Raw genomic sequence first — 19,935 nt, 5'->3', positions numbered from 1 at the left:
TTATGGAAAACCAAAAGTCACTTTGTTTAAAAACCATTAAACGAACACATGGGTTATAAAAATGAAGAGTCTTCATTTTTAATACTCTAATAAACTCATAAGTTACAAGAAATGAAAAGTTTTGAAAGTTTACAAAACTTGCCCTCAAGTTTTGGAACAAGTAAATTCTTGATTAAAACTTTAGTTCCAACCCATAGAATTTTAAAAGTTAAAATTCAACCATTATACTTATAATATTATAAGTTAATAATATATATATATATATATATATATATATATATATATATATATATATATATATATATATATATATATGTATAAGATTAAAGTCGACTTACCGCTAGTACGCCTCATTCATTAAGTCGGTCTATAAGGTGGGTATAAGGTTGTTGCCTATAAAATGGAAACTTAATGGGTGTCTACTCTTACCCACCGCTTGCTTGACTGGTGGAGGGTCGTTAGCCGAACGGTTAAGACAAGGACTTATAAAATCTCATTAAAAGTATGACGAATAATATAAAGTAACTAAATGTTTTATTAAATTCGCAATCTTAGTTACTTTAGGAAAAATGTGAATAAGGTGCTAATCTATGAAATTACACTTTACACTTTGTCTAAGTCGTTAGTGGAGCGTGTGTGGTTAACCGGCACACTAACATGGACTTAACAAGGTAGGTAAAGGGTGACTTAATATTTATCATAGTATCGATGGAGCGTGTGTGGTTAACCGGCACATCGATTGAGGGATAATTCATTAAGGGTACCAAGTAATTTGCATGGTTACTTCACACCTCATTTTGTGATCCTCGGCATCCCAGTCACAAAACTTGGAGGGCACACTCGAGATTGAAACATGCCTTTGAAAAGTTCATTGAATCTCAAAAAAATCTAGGAGTTTCTAAGAACCAAATTAAATATTTTAATATTTCAACTTTGGTGGAAATTGGTGAATCGCCATTCACCTACCTTTCAAATATGTTATTACTTAGATTACGGCATACCTCTTCTAAGTATAATATATTGTGATTGGGTCCTATCCCTAATACTACATTTGGGTGTTTTATTAAGGACTATCTCTATTTCTAAACTAAACTTTTCTTCTTTTCAGATGTCTACAAACACTGCTGCTTCTGGCTCTAATCCTAATGGCTCCCTTTTGATGGATCCAACTTTAATGAATGCATCAGAAACATCCAAATGATTACCCGCTACGAGGAAAAATAATATGTCCTCGATAAGGAGCTTAAGGAGATTGATGAGACAGTTGCTACTCCTCAAGAGATCGCTGACTTTAGGGCACATGAAAGGGATGCCACCAAGGTGGCATGCATCATGATGGCCACTATGACAGCCGATCTCCAAAAGTACTATAAGGACTACTCCCTTTTTAAATGCACCAAGATTTGATGGAAAGATACCATCAAAGTGCACGACAAGAGAGGTATGAAAACATCTCCTCCATGATAACAACCTGAATGAAGGATGGAGAACCCATCATGGGCCACATGTAGAAAATTCAAAGATTTGTGGACCGCTTGCTGAAGCTTAATGTGAACTTCCCTGAGGAGCTAGCAAGAGATATTATTTTGCACTCCTTACCTTCATGTTATGATCAATTCCGCATGACATACCACATGAACAAGGAAGAGGTCACTCTCAGCAAACTTCAAGGACTCTTAAAGACCGTGGAAAGTGGTCTTAAGGGTAAGGCGGTTGTTACTCTTACTCTTACCAACTCTTCCCCTGTCTTGGCAATCGGGAAAGGACGAGGGAAGAAGAGAAAAAGTTCTTCAAAGGGTACCAAGGTTAGGACCCTTGATGGCTCTTCTTCAAGTGGAACCAAGAAAGGTTTCATCACTCCTTCTTCTGACCCAAAAGAGGCTGAATGCTTCTATTGCCATGAAAAGGCACATTGGAAGCGGAACTACCCAAAGTACCAGCAAGATGTGAAGGATGGGAAAGTTAAACCCAACCATGCAGGTATTTACACTATCTTATCTAATAACTCACCCCATTCTAATTCATGGGTCCTTGATACCGGTTGTGGTATTCATATCTGTTCTGATTTGCAGGGACTAAGAAGAAGTGAGAATGTGGAGCAAGGAAGGATAAAGTTGATCATGGGAAATCGGAAAGCTTCACCTATCACCAAGATTGGAGTTTATACTTTATCGCTTAGTAGTGGGTTTAGTTTAGATTTGAATAAATGTTGTTATTCCCCATAAATGGAAAGAAATATTATTTCCTTTCATGCATTGTATAAACAAGGTTTCACCTTTTCATTTGATAATGAAGTTGGTTCGATTAATGCTTTCTTTAATAATGTTCTTTATTTTAAAGCAGTACCTTCTGATGGTGTGTATGAAACTGTATCTGTGGTTGATAACTTAGGAAATAATGTATTTTGTTTTGATTCAATTAATAATAATAACTTGGATAAAGCATCACTATGGCATTGTCGTCTTGGACATATAAGCAAGAAACGCATAGGCCAACTCCAAAAGGATGGATTCTTGGAGTCATTTGACCTAAAGTCTGATGATAGTTGCGAATCATGCTTACTTGGAAAAATGACAAAGTCACCCTTCACAGGTTCTTGTGAGAGGGATGAAGGTTTGTTGGACCTTGTACACACGGATGTGTGTGGAACATTAAAACATGCCACAAGGGATGCTAATCGTTATTATTTGACTTTTACTGATGATTATAGTAGATATGGATATGTCTACTTAATCAAGCATAAGTCAGAGACTTTCGAAAGGTTTAAGGAATTTAAAAAGGAAGTCGAGAATCAGTTGGGCAGGAACATTAAGATGCTTCGATCCGATCGAGGTGGTGGGTATCTTAGTTTAGAGTTCCTCGACTATCTTAGGGAATGTGGGATTGCTTCAAAATTGACACCTCCCAGGACACCGCAGTTGAATGGTGTGGCTGAGAGGCATAACCGAACATTGTTGGATATGGTTCGTTCCATGACGACTCGAGCTTCGCTACCAATCTCATTCTAGGGGTATGCCTTAGAGACTGTCGCCCATATTCTTAATCTAGTCACTACAAAGAAAGTTGCCAAAACTCCTCACAAGATGTGGACTGGTAAAGTACCTAAACTAGTCCACATCAAGATTTGGGGTTGCGAGGCTTTTGTGAGGCGCGAGTCTCATGATAAGCTGCAACCCCGAAGCGAGAGGTGTATTTTCATTGGCTACCCACAAAGATCCTTTGGTTGCAACTTCTACAGACCTAGTGATAATGTGGTCTTTGTAGCAAGAAGAGGAGTCTTTCGGGAGAGAGAGTTTATATGCCAAGGAGACAGTGGGAGGCAAATTAACCTTGAAGAACTTCAAGAGTCAAGTGGTGAAGGAACTTCAAACCCTAGCCCTCAACTTGAGGAGGAAACTCATATTGAGCCAAATAACGAGTCTGTACCTTTGAGGCATTCCAAGAGAGTTAGGAATGCACCCGAGCATTACTATGGTTTCCATATTACTGCGGAAGGTAAGACACTTATTAGTGATGAGACACTAGTAGGTCTGGATGAACCTAACAGCTACACGGAAGCCATGGCAGGCCCTGAGTCTGCTAAATGGAAAGAGGCTATGGATAGCGAGATGCAATCCATGTATGACAATCAAGTTTGGAACTTAGTTGACAATGTACCAGGTCGTAAGACTGTAGGGTGCAAATGGATCTTCAAGAAGAAGACCGACATGGATGGTAATGTACACACCTATAAGGGTCGACTGGTTGCCAAAGGTTTCTCTCAAATTCCTAGAGTGGATTATGATGAGACCTTTTCTCCAGTAGCCAAGATTAAGTCTATTAGGGTTATGTTATCCATAGCTGCATTTCATGACTATGAAATTTGGAAAATGGATGTCACAACCGCTTTCCTTAATGGAAAGTTGACTGAAGATGTTTACATGAGTCAGCCAGAGGGTTTAGTCAGCAACGAGTACCCTAATAGAGTGTGTAATCTTGAGAAATCCATTTATGGATTAAAGCAAGAACCTCGCAGATGGAATCTTTGCTTTGATGAAAAGGTCAAGGAATTTGGCTTTTCTAGGAGTGAAGATGAATCTTGTGTGTATGTCAAGGCTAGTGGGAGTATAGTTAGCTTTTTGGTATTGTATGTGGATGACATACTACTTATAGAAAAGGACATCCCAACTCTACAGGAAGTTAGCTCCTGGCTTGGGAATTGTTTCTCTATTAAGTACCTAGGAGAAGCTCCCTATATTCTAGGGATAAAGATTTTGAGAAACCAGAGAAAAAGACTAATTGGAATTAGTCAAAGTAACGCTAGATTGAGTAAGACACAAGGCCCAAGAAAGGTGTTAAAGAGATTCAGCATGCAGAACTCCAAGAAACGAGAGTTACCCATCCAGAGTAACACCAGATTGAGTAAGACACAAGGCCTAAGTACCGAGGCTGAGATAGCAGAAATGAGTCAAGTACCCCATGCTTCAGGAGTAGGCTCAATCATGTATTCTATGACGTGTACTCGACCTGATGTAGCCTTTGCTTTGAGCATGGTTAGCAGGTATCATGGGAACCCTGGCAAGGCTCACTAGACTGCGGTAAAGAATATCCTTAAGTACCTACGGAGGACTAAGGACTGGGTCCTTACCCTCGACGGGAGTGATGACTTGAGAGTTGTAGGGTATGGTGATGCTAGCTTCCAGACTGATAGGGATAATTTCCGCTCTCAGTCGGGCTGGGTCTTTACCTTAAACGGAGGAGCAATCACTTGGAAGAGTTCCAAGCAGGAGACAGTGGCCGATTCCACTTGTGAATCAGAGTATATAGCAGCGAGCGAGGCAGCAAAGGAGGCAATATGGCTAAAGAACTTCATTGGAGACCTTGGAGTTGTAGCAGCTATAAAGGAGCCGATGGAAATTTTCTGTGATAGTGAAAGTGTTGTTGCCTTAGCCAAGGAACCAAGGGATCACGGGAGATCCAGACACATCGATAGAAAATATCATTTTATCAGACATCGCATAGAAGAAGGAATCCTTGTGGCAAAGAGGGTATCATGGGATGAGAACCCAACAGATCCCTTCACGAAGGGACTGAGTAGGGTTAAGCATCTCCAGCATGCTCAGAGCATAGGGCTGAAGGATGATAGTGAAAGTGTTGTTGCCTTAGCCAAGGAACCAAGGGATCACGGGAGATCCAGACACATCGATAGAAAATATCATTTTATCAGACATCGCATAGAAGAAGGAATCCTTGTGGCAAAGAGGGTATCATGGGATGAGAACCCAACAGATCCCTTCACGAAGGGACTGAGTAGGGTTAAGCATCTCCAGCATGCTCGGAGCATAGGGCTGAAGGATGATATAAGTTTTAGTAGTTAGATAAATTATGAAATTTGTAAAGTGTAATTGACAATTGATGATGAATAAAAGTTGTGTTTATTTATGAGTAAAGTGTTAATATCTTTTGTCAATCGTTTACTATAATTTCTTTTGCATGTTTTGACTTCCAGAATAGTATGTTGTGGTTTCACATATTATTCAAACTTTCCACAGTCAGTCATATGTTGGAAGTAGATATGAAGTAAGACTGTCATGAAGTTGGTTGTAGGTGTCAGGATATAAGACAACACTTCATGAGTGCTCATAAGTCCTGAGTATTGGAATCAACCCACGCTCACTGGAATCACTTCATGGAATTTTATCTCGAGTGATAGTGAGATGGTAATATCATATTAGTCTTCAAACCTAGAGATATGATTTGTTACTTACGAGTTGGTTATGCATTGATTCTACGAAAACGCATTCGTAACTCGATGTTATAAAACATGCTTTTGTGTGTAATTCAATGAGTGGTAGAACAAACATATGAGTCCAAGTTTATCTGTTCCTTCTTTGATTAGAAGCTGATATCTGGGCCCCTCGATGATTTTCTTTTAACCTATGTACCGGGCCCGGTCAGAACTAAGTTGATGTCTTCAATTCAATTCTTTGTCAAACAAATCAGAATTCGGAAAACAAACTGCTGGACAATAAGTAAGACATTGTTCCATGTATTTGTCCGGCTGATATCTAGAACAGAGGATTATATCATCACTTATCTTAAATGGCGTATCAACATCTTCTCATTTCCGAGAGACCTTGAAAGAGCTACGATTGCCGATCGGTTCCTGAAGTATTGCAGTTATAGTTATTAGACTTATCCAAGTGGGAGACTGTTGGATAAGGTGTCTAAGTGCATAACTATTTCTGGTAAATACTTGACCCGACCCGACATGGTCCATTTATTAATATATTATAAGTTCTAATATATTAATAATATTATTTAATTAGTTTTGATCAAGAATTAATTTAGAATTAATTAAGTGATCAAAAGAATAACTAATTAAATATATGGGTAGATTATATAAATCTTCCATATCTTATATAGTGGGCATAAAAGGCTCCATGGATTATCAAGTTGGGTTCCACCCATAGGATGCTCCATGAATGCTCCATAGAGTTAACCCATGGATTGAGAAATGAAGAGTCATGTTACATTATGGTTTTACCTAATGCAACACACTATATAAGGACCATGTCTCTCCCCAAAATCGGCTACACAAGAGAAACAAGAGGGCTTGGCCGATTTTGAGTGTGTTAGAGTATTCTCTCAAGTTTATACTTTTGCAGTTGGTGTTGTGTGAAACATTTGAGGCATCACACTTGAGGTTCTAGGCTCACAAGGTTTCAAGGAACACTTACAACAACAAGGTATGTAATTCTATCTATTATTCAAGTTAGAATTGTTCCCCATGTATCCTAGATAGGATCATAGCCTTGGAAATCAACTTTGCATGATAATTAGACAAACATAGATCCAAGGTTAATAGGGTTGCATGTACACTTAGGAAGTGTTAGAATGCTCAACACCCAACAATACCTACATACAAATTTAGACACACTAATACTTATGATCTCACCAGCTTTAAAGCTGATACTCTCTTTCAAAATAACTTGTATCCTCAAGTCAACAGTAGACAAGTGTAGATGCAAGGTTTAGAGAAGATGGAGCTCGTTCAAGACTCATCTTTCATTTTGATTATACTTTAGTGTTTATCATAATTTGTCAGAACACACTTGTATTAAAATTATATTATTAATGCAATGGATGATGTTGTTGCTTGTTTACTACTTTTCATTGTTGTGATACTGTACATGACATCCTCTGCCCCAGAACGTTTCCGTCGTTCTTGGTTTTGGGGTGTGACACTATTCTTGGTGTTTACGGTTTTGGGACCTCCCAAAACCTTGAACAACTTTATGTTGGTGTTCTTGGGACGTTTCCTTGGTATAAACATGTATAGCTAGCTTTAAATGACTCTAGGATAGAAGTACTTACATTGTGGAAGCTTGAAATGAACTTATAGTCCAAGAACACTAGTGTGTGTTCTTGGTGTTTTGGAAAAACTAGTCAAAACACATAAATGGATGGGTTTAAGGATGTACAATCACTAGATTAAGTGATATACTAACTTGAAAGGGCTAGAAACACTTACTAGATTGAAGATATTTGAACAAAACTTGGATGATACTTGAGAGGATTTTTGGAGTTTACCCTTTTGGTAAGTGGGGACTAAACACAAAATGACTAGTTTTTTGAGAGTAAACTCATGCTTAAGGCATGAGTTTACGTTTTTGGATGATTTTTCGACCCAAACATAAAAGTTTGGTTGTGAACTTCTAAGACAGGAGCTGTTTGCGGTTTTTAAATTTCAAAACCCGAGACGACACTTTCTTTCACCTGTTCGTTTAAAGATTAATTATTAAAATAATCAAATGGACTTATTTTTTCCCAAAAACAAGTAAAAATGAACTTGACTTATAATATGAAGTGATTGACTGCTAGGGTTTGACCGAATGTAAATTTCGAGTTGTCACAGTGTGATAATAAGGCAGAGCACATTGATCACTGAAAGTGCTTTGATCTTTATAAGTGAGCTACTTACCAACGCAAAATCACTAGTCGGCCCTTGCGCTACTAGAGGGATAAAAATTTAGAATGAAAAAGTTCAGTCCATGAAAGGAAAGCTAAATTTGATTTTTGGTTTTGTCATAAACCTTATCTTATGATTGTAGGTTGGTAATGATATATTCACGTAGATGGGAATATGTACACCATACTAATCTAGGTGGCAAAGGATTTCGCTGTAATTCATGAGAATGATTATGAGGAAACACTTTCATTATTAGATTTTAACGATCTAAAAAATATCATTATGGCTAGTGGTTGTGTTAATTTCATTCTCAAAATTTTCAATATGATTATGACATTCCTTTTCATAGTTCAAATTATGAGAATCAGAAAGGAACTGTTTTGAACGTTCAGGACATATGGTTCTGAAAAGTTTAAACACACACATCTGCTATCTAATGAAGGTGTACAAGCTTGAAAAGTCTAGTTGAAGAATTATCGAAGCATCACATGTCAAAAAATTGTACTTTAGTAAGAGAGGCAAGAGTATTGATTTCTAGAAATCCAGTTGATTTCTGAATACATGTCAAAGCTAATAGGAAGATAATTATTATGATATTAGGAGCATAAGTGTTATGCTAATGGGAGCATATCTGTTATGCTAAGTGTTGCAAGTTGGAAATACTATTTATAGGAAAAAAAAGTTTACAAATTTGCAAGTTGAAAAGTTTGGAATTTGTTTCTCTATAGTAAGACTTCAAGGGAGAGGGAATTCATACTTCATTTAAAATCTAAGAGTTTAGATTGAAGTGTTTAAAAGAACTTACTCTCGAACATAAATGAATACCTTGTTGAAATGGTTCAACATAGGAAATTCGATATATGGAAATATTAATATACTGATCAGGTATCATGTCTTTGTGTAAGACATTATGAATCGAGTCCCACATTCATTGGATGTAGGATCAATTGCATATACTATAATATTCACTTGTTCTGATTTTTCCAAAATACCTTGGACATTAACAGAGAAAAGGACTAGAATTTTGTGTGACTAAAGTTGAATAGCTGTCAAGAACGTTATGAGGTTACACCAAAGGATTGGTTGCTTGTCGACAGTTGGAATTATGGTATTAATATGGAAGGACCATATTGACATGTTCTGGATTAAGGTGATTCTTGGTCAAAATTGACAATCATATGGGAATATGGAATGTCTCCATAGAGGGAGCAATTTATTAAAATCTTCATGAGTTGGAAACTTTAGTGCACGGAAGGTGTTCAAGGAGTGCATCTTGAATTTGAAACTTCATTACGATGGAAGCGTTTTTAGTACCAAAGTCCCAATGGACGTTTTTGTAATATCGCTGGATAGGTCTCTAAGACTTTGAAGCCTCGACATTACCAAAAGATAATTGCATGTCAGGTTGAAGTCTAACATATTCTAGTATTGACAAGAATTTCGAATTGTCAAATGAGCATCAGTAGAATAGTGTCCAATCGATCTGTTCACAAAGGAAGGACCATAGAGAGACATAGGATGCATGTTTATAACATGGCATGACTGATGTACAATTCAAGTGTTTAGCTGATTACTCGAAGCATGATACAATGAATAAAGTCTAATTAATATGTTGATTAAATAATAAGGGTTTTATTTATATTCAATAGTTTTGAGACCATAGTTAATTAGGTTATTGTTGTGTTTCACTTTCTATGTTTTACTTCCTGAATAATGAGATTATTCAAACATCCACAGTCGATCGTACTTTTGGAAGTAAGTAGCAAATTAAGACTGTCATGAATCAGATTGTAGATTATCTAAAGGAGTTTTAGACATAGCAATAGTTTTGGTGCAATGTTCATTAGTACTTAGAGAAGGGGGATTTTAAGTACTCGATAAACCCATGCTTAGAGAATTACTTCATGGATTTTATAACGAGTAACTCTGAGACAATAGTATCTTATATTCTTGAAAAGGAGATATATAAGTAGTTGTTTACAAGTTAGTTGTGCATTGATAATGCGTAAACACATAAGTAACTTGACGTTATAGAATGTATTGTTGTGCATCATTTGACGAGTAAATAGTACAAGCATATAAGTCAAAGTTTATTTGTTCCTTTCACCCTAACGGGAAAAGTGATATATGTGGGCCCCTCGACGATTTGATGTTAATATCTGAAGTGCTTGGCCAAGCTTGGCAGAGTTTGACAGCGGCTTTTAAGAGCTAAAATTTGTTAATAAGTTTGGAAGTTATACTGAAAATTACAGTTATTAGTCTTATCCAAGTGGTAGACTGTTGGATTAGGTGTCTAATCCCATATCTATAATTGGTATATACTTGAATTGATAGTATCACAGTACTTTTTGGTTGCCCTTAAACCTAGCAATTGAATAGGATAACATTTAGAGAGAGAGAGATTGTTTATTAATTTATTACCTAGTTAATAAATTAATTAGAAATCAGAAGAAATGATTTGTTGATATATTATGAGATTAATATATTAATTAGAAATAGTAATTTTTAATTAAAAATTAATCATAAATTAATTGGAATTAATTTTGGGATTAATTGGATTAATTAAAAATGTAGGGGTTAAACTGTAACTGCTCAATAGTTAAGCAAGAGGCATTCTAGAACCATCCATAAGACTTGGACGGTTTTGATATGGTTGTCAATGATCTAGAATTATCCTTGGAGAATAATTAGGAAGCTAGATAATTACCAAAAGGAAATAATATTATTTTATTCCTTTTATAGTGTTTCCTTGTTACACTATATGAAGACCTTACACTAAGGATTTTTGGCCATGCCTTTTATTTTAGGGTTAGGCCAAATTTTCCTTCTCTCCATCCTCTCTCTAAAGCTCCTTGTTTGCTAGTATTGGGTGTGAACCATTAGAAGCAGGACATTCGTGGCGCTTGCTTTCAAGGCTTCAACAATACAACGGTTTGCATTGTTATTACGGTATAATAGTCAATGTATGAATTTCCTTACCCTAATTTGTGTACTTCTAAAATATGCTAGTATGGTATGGTTTTTTATTTTGTTGTTCAAGTTGTATGTTTAATTAGAGAAAACATCGATACATTTTTTTAGGGTTGCATGCACACATAGGAATTATATTTTATGCTTTATAACCATCATTAATGACATGCAAACCATGCCACGCAGAACTGGGTATCGTAAAAAATGTCATCTCTTATAAAATTTTAAGGATTTAGGATACGTATTTTTGCGTGCCTTGAAATTAAGTATTGTTTTATAATTTTTTAAGGAAAGCTTGTGTTTTATAATGGGGAAAACGAAATCCCCAAAATTTTGAAGATCTGCCTTCTTCTAACTATGCACATTCTCTCCTCTCGGACGACATTTATTATCATTCTCCTATACATCTGCAAACCCTAAGCCGCGACCACCACCATCGAACTGTATTAGATTCGCTTTCTCACAATTAATAATCGCTTGTCTTAGAAATATTAGATTTCCTTTTTAAAATCACGAATTCCTTTCTCAGTTTCTCATTCTAAAGAAATTAATCCCTAGATTTCTCATTGTCTCATTCCCAACTCAATTTAGCACTTACAAATTACTCTCCCTTTCCTGACACAAACAGCAGTCACCTAAAACCAAATCCATGATTCCAACTGCGATTCATTCCTAAAATTTAGAAAACCTAGTTGTTTATCCTATAATTTATTGATTCAGAATTTTAGGAGAGAAAATGGCCCGTCATCTATGGTTCGTGCCTTGTACTGCTGCTCCACCACCTAGCGCCACTCTTATTTTCCCAACTTGTCTTCCCTCCACCTTCTCCATCGTATGTTTCTCTTCATGAATGTATGTTATTCTTGATTCTCTACACTCTATGACATCTAGATGTTGGGTTTTGAGTATTCTAACACTCCTAAGTGTATATACAACCCTAAATACCTTGGATCTATGCTTTCTCTATTATACATACAAATATTAAATTTCGAAGATATTACCCTATACTAGCATAAAAATATCATATACTTGAGGAATATAAAAAGTTAGAATACATACCTTTTATCGAAGCTTGAAGTCTTGAACTTTAAGAGCTTAGCCCCAATAGTGTGGAAGCCTCAAATGGAATCACAAATAACCAAAACACTTTGGAAAACCTTTAGAGAATATGGATACTTGGCTCACACTTATGAAATCGGTTATTGCCCTCTTTAGTGTATCCATACTAGCCACTAGCCTAATTTCATGAACCATAAGACCCTTTATATAATGTGGAGGATTAGGGTTAAACCCTAATACCCATGACCTTTCATTTCCTAGGATCCATGGGTGAAAGCTCCATGGACTATCCATGAAGACTTAGCCCAACCTAAATGAACTTGGCCCACTACACATATATATCTAATAGTCCATATTAATTAGTTCCTTTGATCACTTAATTAATTATAAATTAATTCTTGATCAATACTAATTAAATAATATGAATATATATTAGTATATTAGAACTTATAATATATTCATATAAATCATAAGCATGCTAGTCTCAAAGGATTATCCACATAAATTGTTTCGGTGAAGTGCAACCCAAATGGACAATGGCAAGTCGGGTCAAGTACAGACCAATTATAGTTATGGACTTAGACATTAATCCAACAGTCTCCCACTTGGATAAGTCTAAAACTATTATTGAGTATTACTTCAAAACCTAAATGGAAATCGTAGCTCTTAAAGTCGCTGTCGGACTCTGACCTTGTCAATGAAATATGACATTTGTCAATGACTTATCCATTAGATAACGGATCATATATTCCTCCATTATAGATATCATATGGACTGGGACATGGATTATCAATCATACTCTATGTCCATTTGTTGTTTCCCAATTTTCGATTGATGACGAATGACCAATTGAACATATCAAATCAGTCCTGGCTTGGCCAAGCACTTAGGGGTGTCATCACTAAATCATCAAGGGGCCCACAAATATTGCTTTTATCCTGAAGGTAAATGGAATGGTTAAACTGCGACTCATATGGCTTGTTTTACGACTTGTTGAATCATACACAAAGGCACATTTTATAACATCGAGTTACCAATGCGTTTTTGTACAATCAATGTATAAACAACTCATAGTAAAAACTCATATCTCTAGGTTTGAAGAATATAAGATATTATCATCTCATGATCACTCATGATAAAATCCATGAAGTGATTCAAATATGCGTGGGTTGAATCCAATACTCAGAACTTATGAGCACTCATGAGTGTTGTAGCACCACTTTGTCCAACATCTTAGACCTCTACAAGTCATCCCATGACAGTCTTGATTCATATCTACTTCCAACATATGACCGACTGTGGATGGTTTGAATAACTTAGTCATTCAGGAAGAATGGCCTAGTTTATTCTAGAAGTCAAAACATTCAAAATGAAACACGAGAATAATTGAATCTAATATGGTATCAAAACATATGAATATAAATAAAACACCTTTTATTTATCACCATACTGATTACTCATTATTCATTGTTTCGGATTTATCAACTTTATACTTGAATTAAAAACACTAGTTGTCCCATGCTCCAAGCATGTACACTATGTTATTCTAAACAATAGCGTTGCCATACACTAATTATGCACTCTATGTTTGTCTATGATCATTACTTTGTGAAATAAACCAATTGAACATAATTTCAATGATTCTAATTTCACACTCCTAAATCCTTATTGAAAATGTAAGAATTTCAAATTCCTATCATTTATCGAAATCTGTTAGATTTTAAACTTATATGCACGGATCCTCTTGTAATGACTTTGTACAAGCTCACAAAGATTTGTCAAAAGACATTACAGAGTATTCCAATGGAGATGAATTCCATGGGAAACATCCTTCTTGCATTAAGTTTTCTAATCTTACACAGATTAAATAACTTCCACCAATGGAATCATTTCCATATTCCCATTTTGACTATCGCTTCTGAACAAGAGTTGCCTCTTTTCAGAATATGTTAATATGGTCCTTCCAAAAATTAACACTATACTTCCAACTTTCCCTAAGCAACCAATCTTTGGTAAACCTTAGATTTTCCTCGAAAATTGTTTAATCATTTTAGTCATATCCAATTCTAGACCTTTTCCCCTCTTAATGCCCCAGGCATTTGGAAATTTTAAAAAGGATAAATATTATAGCACATGCAATCGATCATGTACCCAAAGCAAATGGGACACGATTCATGATGTCTCACATAAAGACATGATTCTAGACCAGTCTTTTGCTACAATATTTTTTATTTGCCATGTTTTCAAAATTTGACTATGAAGAGGGATGTCGTAATCATAATTGAATTTTAAGAAAGCAATATATAGAATTTTTTTAAGTTGAACCAAACCAACATAAAATTCATATATATATTTTCTTGACTAAAGATGATTAAAATCTCAATCTAAGCTTTTAGAATTGAAATGAAGTATAATTTCCTCTCCCTTAATTATAGCAAAACAACTTTTCAACCCCTGCAACTCCACGAATTGAAACTTTTGTTTTCTATAATTAACATTGCTAACTTGTGACCTTTATCATAACTATCATGCTCCCACTAACATGATAATTATTAGCATAACACTTAAGCTCCCACTAGCTTTGACATGTACTCAGAAATCAGCTGGACTTCTAGAAGTCAATACTTTACTGACTTTCTTACCAAAGTTCAGATTTCTGAGACGAGATTTCCTTGATAAGACTTCATCAAAATCATACACCTTATCTTAGATAGCTCACATGTGTGTCTAAACAATTTTAGAACTATGAAAAGGGATGTCGTAATAATAGTCTCAGTTGTTTAGATCTTTTCTATCTGCTTCAAATCTACTTGGTGGAAGTGTTTCCTCACCATCATTTTCATGAATTGGGAGAAACCTTATGACCCTTAGATTTTATGGTGTATGTGTTCTTATCCATGTGAATTGTCAAAAGCATAGTCACAAGACAAGGATAATGACAAATCCAAACTCATATGGACTGAAATGAATCTTATTTTCTTGTCAACTGGTAGCTCAAGGGCCTGCCATAGCTTCCAAGTTGTCATGCAACTAATTGAGAACTCTAAGAACTCATATGCAAAGCCAACTTTAACTGGATTGGGCACAGAAATAGAAATATGTCAACACAATAGGTTACAAACCTCCGTTGTGTGATAGTGTTAAACTATAGGTTTTTATTCATGATTAGATCTTGAAATTCATCCAGGATCTTTAAGACTTCCACTGTCCTCTTGACATATAAGACTATCTTGCCAAATATTCAAGTGATATTGTAGATTCTTTATCAAGACAAACACTTCACAGAATCTAGCCTTAGTTGGTCTATGTTTTATCCAAAACATCACAACTTACCAATTTCAAATGTACAAGAGTAGGACACACTTTACTCTTACATTTGACTAGTGTTAATAAACCTTCCTTTAAGATATTTCACTCAAGTTACAATCTTGGAGTATGACTCTAAGAATTGTTTTTGGAACGAGGTATGAATTATCTTCTTTATTTGACCACTTCAACAATTCATAGCTCCTCTTCTTAGCTATCAGAATGCACTTAGAGGATGAATTGTGATAAGGTCTCTTAATCATTAAGATGATCACATAACATGATACTAAAGTACTCTCCCATCTTTTCAGATTTGAGAAACTTTTATCCTTCTGCCTAATTTGATTCTTCTCATTTATTCTGCCATACATCGAAAATTTTCCAATGTATTAGAATGTGTACTCGATCCCTTAGTCCTTTACGTGACTCACATATACATGTGAACAAGGAACTAGACTTAATTTTCCAAAGCTAAAAGTTCTCATTCATCATACTGTACAACTTGTATGATTCCAATTTTCTATCCAACTGAAAACTTGGATGATGAGAGGCTTCCCGTATTTGGTAAATTTACACACTACCACAAATGAAAGAATAAAATTCATGTTTTCAATATTGCTAGAAACATACAAACATCAAGTTTTCATAGATCCCATTGCAAGGATATATAAAATAAAGTAAAACAAACTTTTATTTATAAAATGCGGAAAAAACTTTTCCTTACAATGAAACTTTTAATGAAAATATGCTATTACATGTTTCCTACCAATCTATCATAACTCGTAAGAGTAGCTCAAGAATCCGATCTTCAATCAAGCAATAGAAATCCATCTTCACAATCAGATTCAACATACTCTTTCTTTAAATTTCCTTTGATTCTTAAAATATCAACATGTGACCCAGGTACATCATGTAATAAGAATCTCATGATAGAAACTTAATCGAGTTAGATAGTGGACTTTACCTGAAGTAGAACCAGCCTTATGATCTTTCAGGTAAATTTGGCAGCTTCGCAACCAATGCCCTTTCCTTTTGGAAATAAAACCATATGGACCCTTTGGGAATGGTACATGAGACAATCTCAGACTTAGCCTTTCTCTTTACCATTGGGTCAACCGAGTTGACTATGGCTAATCCCTTTCCATTGTGAAGAGAGGGCTTTTACTGGGTATCGAATGCAACCATTGTCAATGTCCATTCAAGGTTTGGAAAGTTAATCTACTAATCAAATTTGGTTTACCAAATCTCGAAATCATTGATGATTCAGGAGTACCAAGCAAATAGATAAGATCATTAAGAGTCATGTCATAGTCTATTTCATAGTAGCCCCAAAGGTAACTCTCTATGTGACTTAGAAAGTGATTGAACATCCAACTTTCTTAAGACTTTGACACCCAACTCTCATGGCTTGTCAATATTTGACTTCATCTACAAGATGTGAGCACACATAGACCTTGCTTGACATTAGGGATTGAGTGACCTTGAACTTGTGGGTTAGGGAGAATAATTGGAGGAGGTGAAAGAAGTGAAGTTCCAAGAGATTTGGGAAGATCATAGATGTCTGAACTAGACATCTTTTGGGAGATATTCCATATAGTTAATCTAAATTCCTTAATATAACACGCAATAAAAATATTAAGGCTAGGACGCAACACAATATTTTATAACTTGGAAAAGGGATGCCGTAATCCAAGCTATAGAGTATTTGAAGGTAGGTGAATGACGATTCACTAATTTCCACCATTGAAAAACGAAATAATTTATTAGGTTTTTTAATTGGATTTGAAACTCCTAGATCATTTGGGATTCATTGAACTGTTCAGTGGCATGTTTCAATCTCGAGTGTGCCCTTCAGGTTTTGTGACTGTGATGCCGAGGATCACAAAACAAGGTGTGAATAACCATGCAAATATACATGGTACCCTTAATATTTACCCCACAATTGATGTGGCATTTAACCACATACGCTCCACCGATACTATGATAAATATTAAGTTACCCTTTGCTTACCTTGTTAAATCAAGCTAGTGTGCCGGTTAACCACACACACTCCACTAACCGACTTAAGCAAAGTGCAAAGTGCAATTTCATGGGTTAGCACCAAATTCACATTTTCCTAAGTAACTAAAATTAGGTATTACTAAGAGTTTAGTTACTTAGTATTTATCATTAATGTCACACCCCGAAAACCAAAGGCGGAAACATTTCCGTGGTTGACTTAACATTGAGTATCAAATCCAATGCACATAGTAAAGCAGTAATCACAAAACATTACATTACATAATATTGTTTACATCTGTTTGAAAGTAAAATTGTACAAGTGTTTTACATATTTAATATGAACAAAAGTAAAGACGAGTCTTCAGAACGCTCCGTCTTCTCCAAAAGGTGGCGGTGTACATGTCTATCGTTGACCTGAGAATACAATCGATTTGAAAATCAGCATAAAGCTGGTGAGTTCATAAGTGGTTTAGTTTTGAAAAGATCGAGTTTCCTTTGTTACAATTTCAAAAACGGTTGGTTATGTCATTCCAGGAAAATCCCATATTTTCCTTACAGTTTTAGTTATTCGTTCGTTACTTTATCCGTTTATGAGTTGATATGCTACCCAGGAAAATCCCATATTTTCCTATGCGTTGAGTTGCCTATTTGTATCTAAGTTCGTTACTGGTTGTTATGTTATCCCAGGAAAATCCCATATTTTCCTATGTGTTGAGTTTCCTATTTGTATCTAAGTTGGTTACTGGTTGTTATGTTATCCAAGGAAAATCCCATATTTTCCTATGTATTGAGTTGCGTATTTGTATCTAAGTTCGTTACTGGTTGGTTCTTAGGATTGATTTCGAAGTACTAGTAATTACCATGTGTATAGTATTAGTTAAGTATTCTAAACCCTTAGATATTCTACATTCGAATGACTATTATCTACTAACTTAGTTGTATTTTCGAATATTTGGAATCACACAGAAGCGTACATTACACTATTTTTGAAGTTCTGTTGAGTTCCAAAAGAGTACATTAGTTGTATAATCGAAGCTCTGTCGACATTTTGAGGTGGATATATTTGAAACTCAAAAGAGGTCCAGAGGCGTATTTTCGTATTTAATTCGAAACTCTGGTGACACTCAAAGGGTACACTAACTGTATATTCGAAGTCATCGTGTCATCCAAAGGAGTTAATTCGCATTTGTATTCCTATTTCTATTCGTATTCGTACTATGCTATTTGTTAGATTCGTATTCGTATTCGTTCTATCCTATTAGTTATATTCGTATTCGTTCTATCCTATTAGTTATATTCGTATTCGCATTCGTATTCGTACTAACCTAATAGTTATATTCGTATTCATTCTATCCTATTAGTTATATTCGTATTCGCATTGGTATTCGTACTAACCTAATAGTTATATTCGTATTCGTTCTATCCTATTAGTTATATTCGTATTCGCATTCGTTTAGTATTAATCATAGTTATGATCAGTATGATTTCTTATTCAAAGAGAATATAGTTATAACACTTTTAAAAGAAATCTGTGTTTAGTCTAACTGTTTAACCTGCAATTCGAACCATTAGTTATCAAAATTTTCATTATTAAAATGATACATGAAATAAAACATTTGAAATGAAAATATGTTTAAGTAGAAGATTTCTTGTACTTTTGCTTGTATTCCCCCCCCCCCCCTGAAAACGTTGAAAACCATTTGAAAAACACATGAAAAAGGGTAGGGGTATGAACTCACCGGACGCGGAAATGTGACGATTTCGGACACTAAACGTCAGTTCGGGGCCTGATTACTCGCGATGTCCCTATGTAAAATGAAATAATGTCCATATATATCTAATTAGATTTACAATCACTAATTATATGGAACATTATACTCCAATGAGATTAAACACTTCAAAACGAGTGTTTGGAGTGACCTGGGTGACATCTACGGACGTGTAATGGTACTAAGGACTTGGGATTTGAGTTTACTCACTAAGAGTAAACATTTTAGGGAGTTTACAACCATAAAACACATACATACGTGAGTTCATGGCCGTGAACTCATGTTGGTGTGATTTTGAGTGCTTAATGGCTTGTTAGGACTTGGGAAATGTTGGGATGGACTTATAAAATGCCTTGGAATAAAATTATGGGACTTATACCATGTTTAAGGGAGTTCATGGCTGTAAACTTGGAGTTTACGGCCGTAAACTCTCTTATGGTCTTGAATAATTGATTTAAGGCACTTAGGACAATCATATGTGATTCTAGTAATTTTTCCAAGCATTGGGGTGATTTTAAGGCATCTTTTAACATATATTTGGGAGTTTACGGCCTAAGGGTATGAGCTATGGACGTAAACTCTTATATGTTGCATTTTGATATGTTTAAGACCTCCAAACTATTTTTAGATGGTTCTAGGATTTACCACAAGGCTATTGGTTGAGTTTCAAGGTATTTGAACATGTTAAAAGGGGTTTACTCTCCATTTTTTAGGAGTTTACGGCCTAAGCATGAGCCTTGGCCATAAACTCCTATTTACTCCTCAAAAATTATGTTCATGATGTTCTAAGGCAAATACCATTATTCTAAAATTCATATCTAAGCTTTGATTGAGTCTAGGAAGGGTTTAAGGGCTAAAAACCCTTTTAATTTAATGTTT

Source organism: Lactuca serriola, chromosome 4 (assembly GCF_051521515.1).
Source record: "Lactuca serriola cultivar US96UC23 chromosome 4, Lser_US96UC23_V15, whole genome shotgun sequence".
Classification (NCBI taxonomy): domain Eukaryota; kingdom Viridiplantae; phylum Streptophyta; class Magnoliopsida; order Asterales; family Asteraceae; genus Lactuca; species Lactuca serriola.
Note: the sequence above shows the minus strand (reverse complement) of the source record.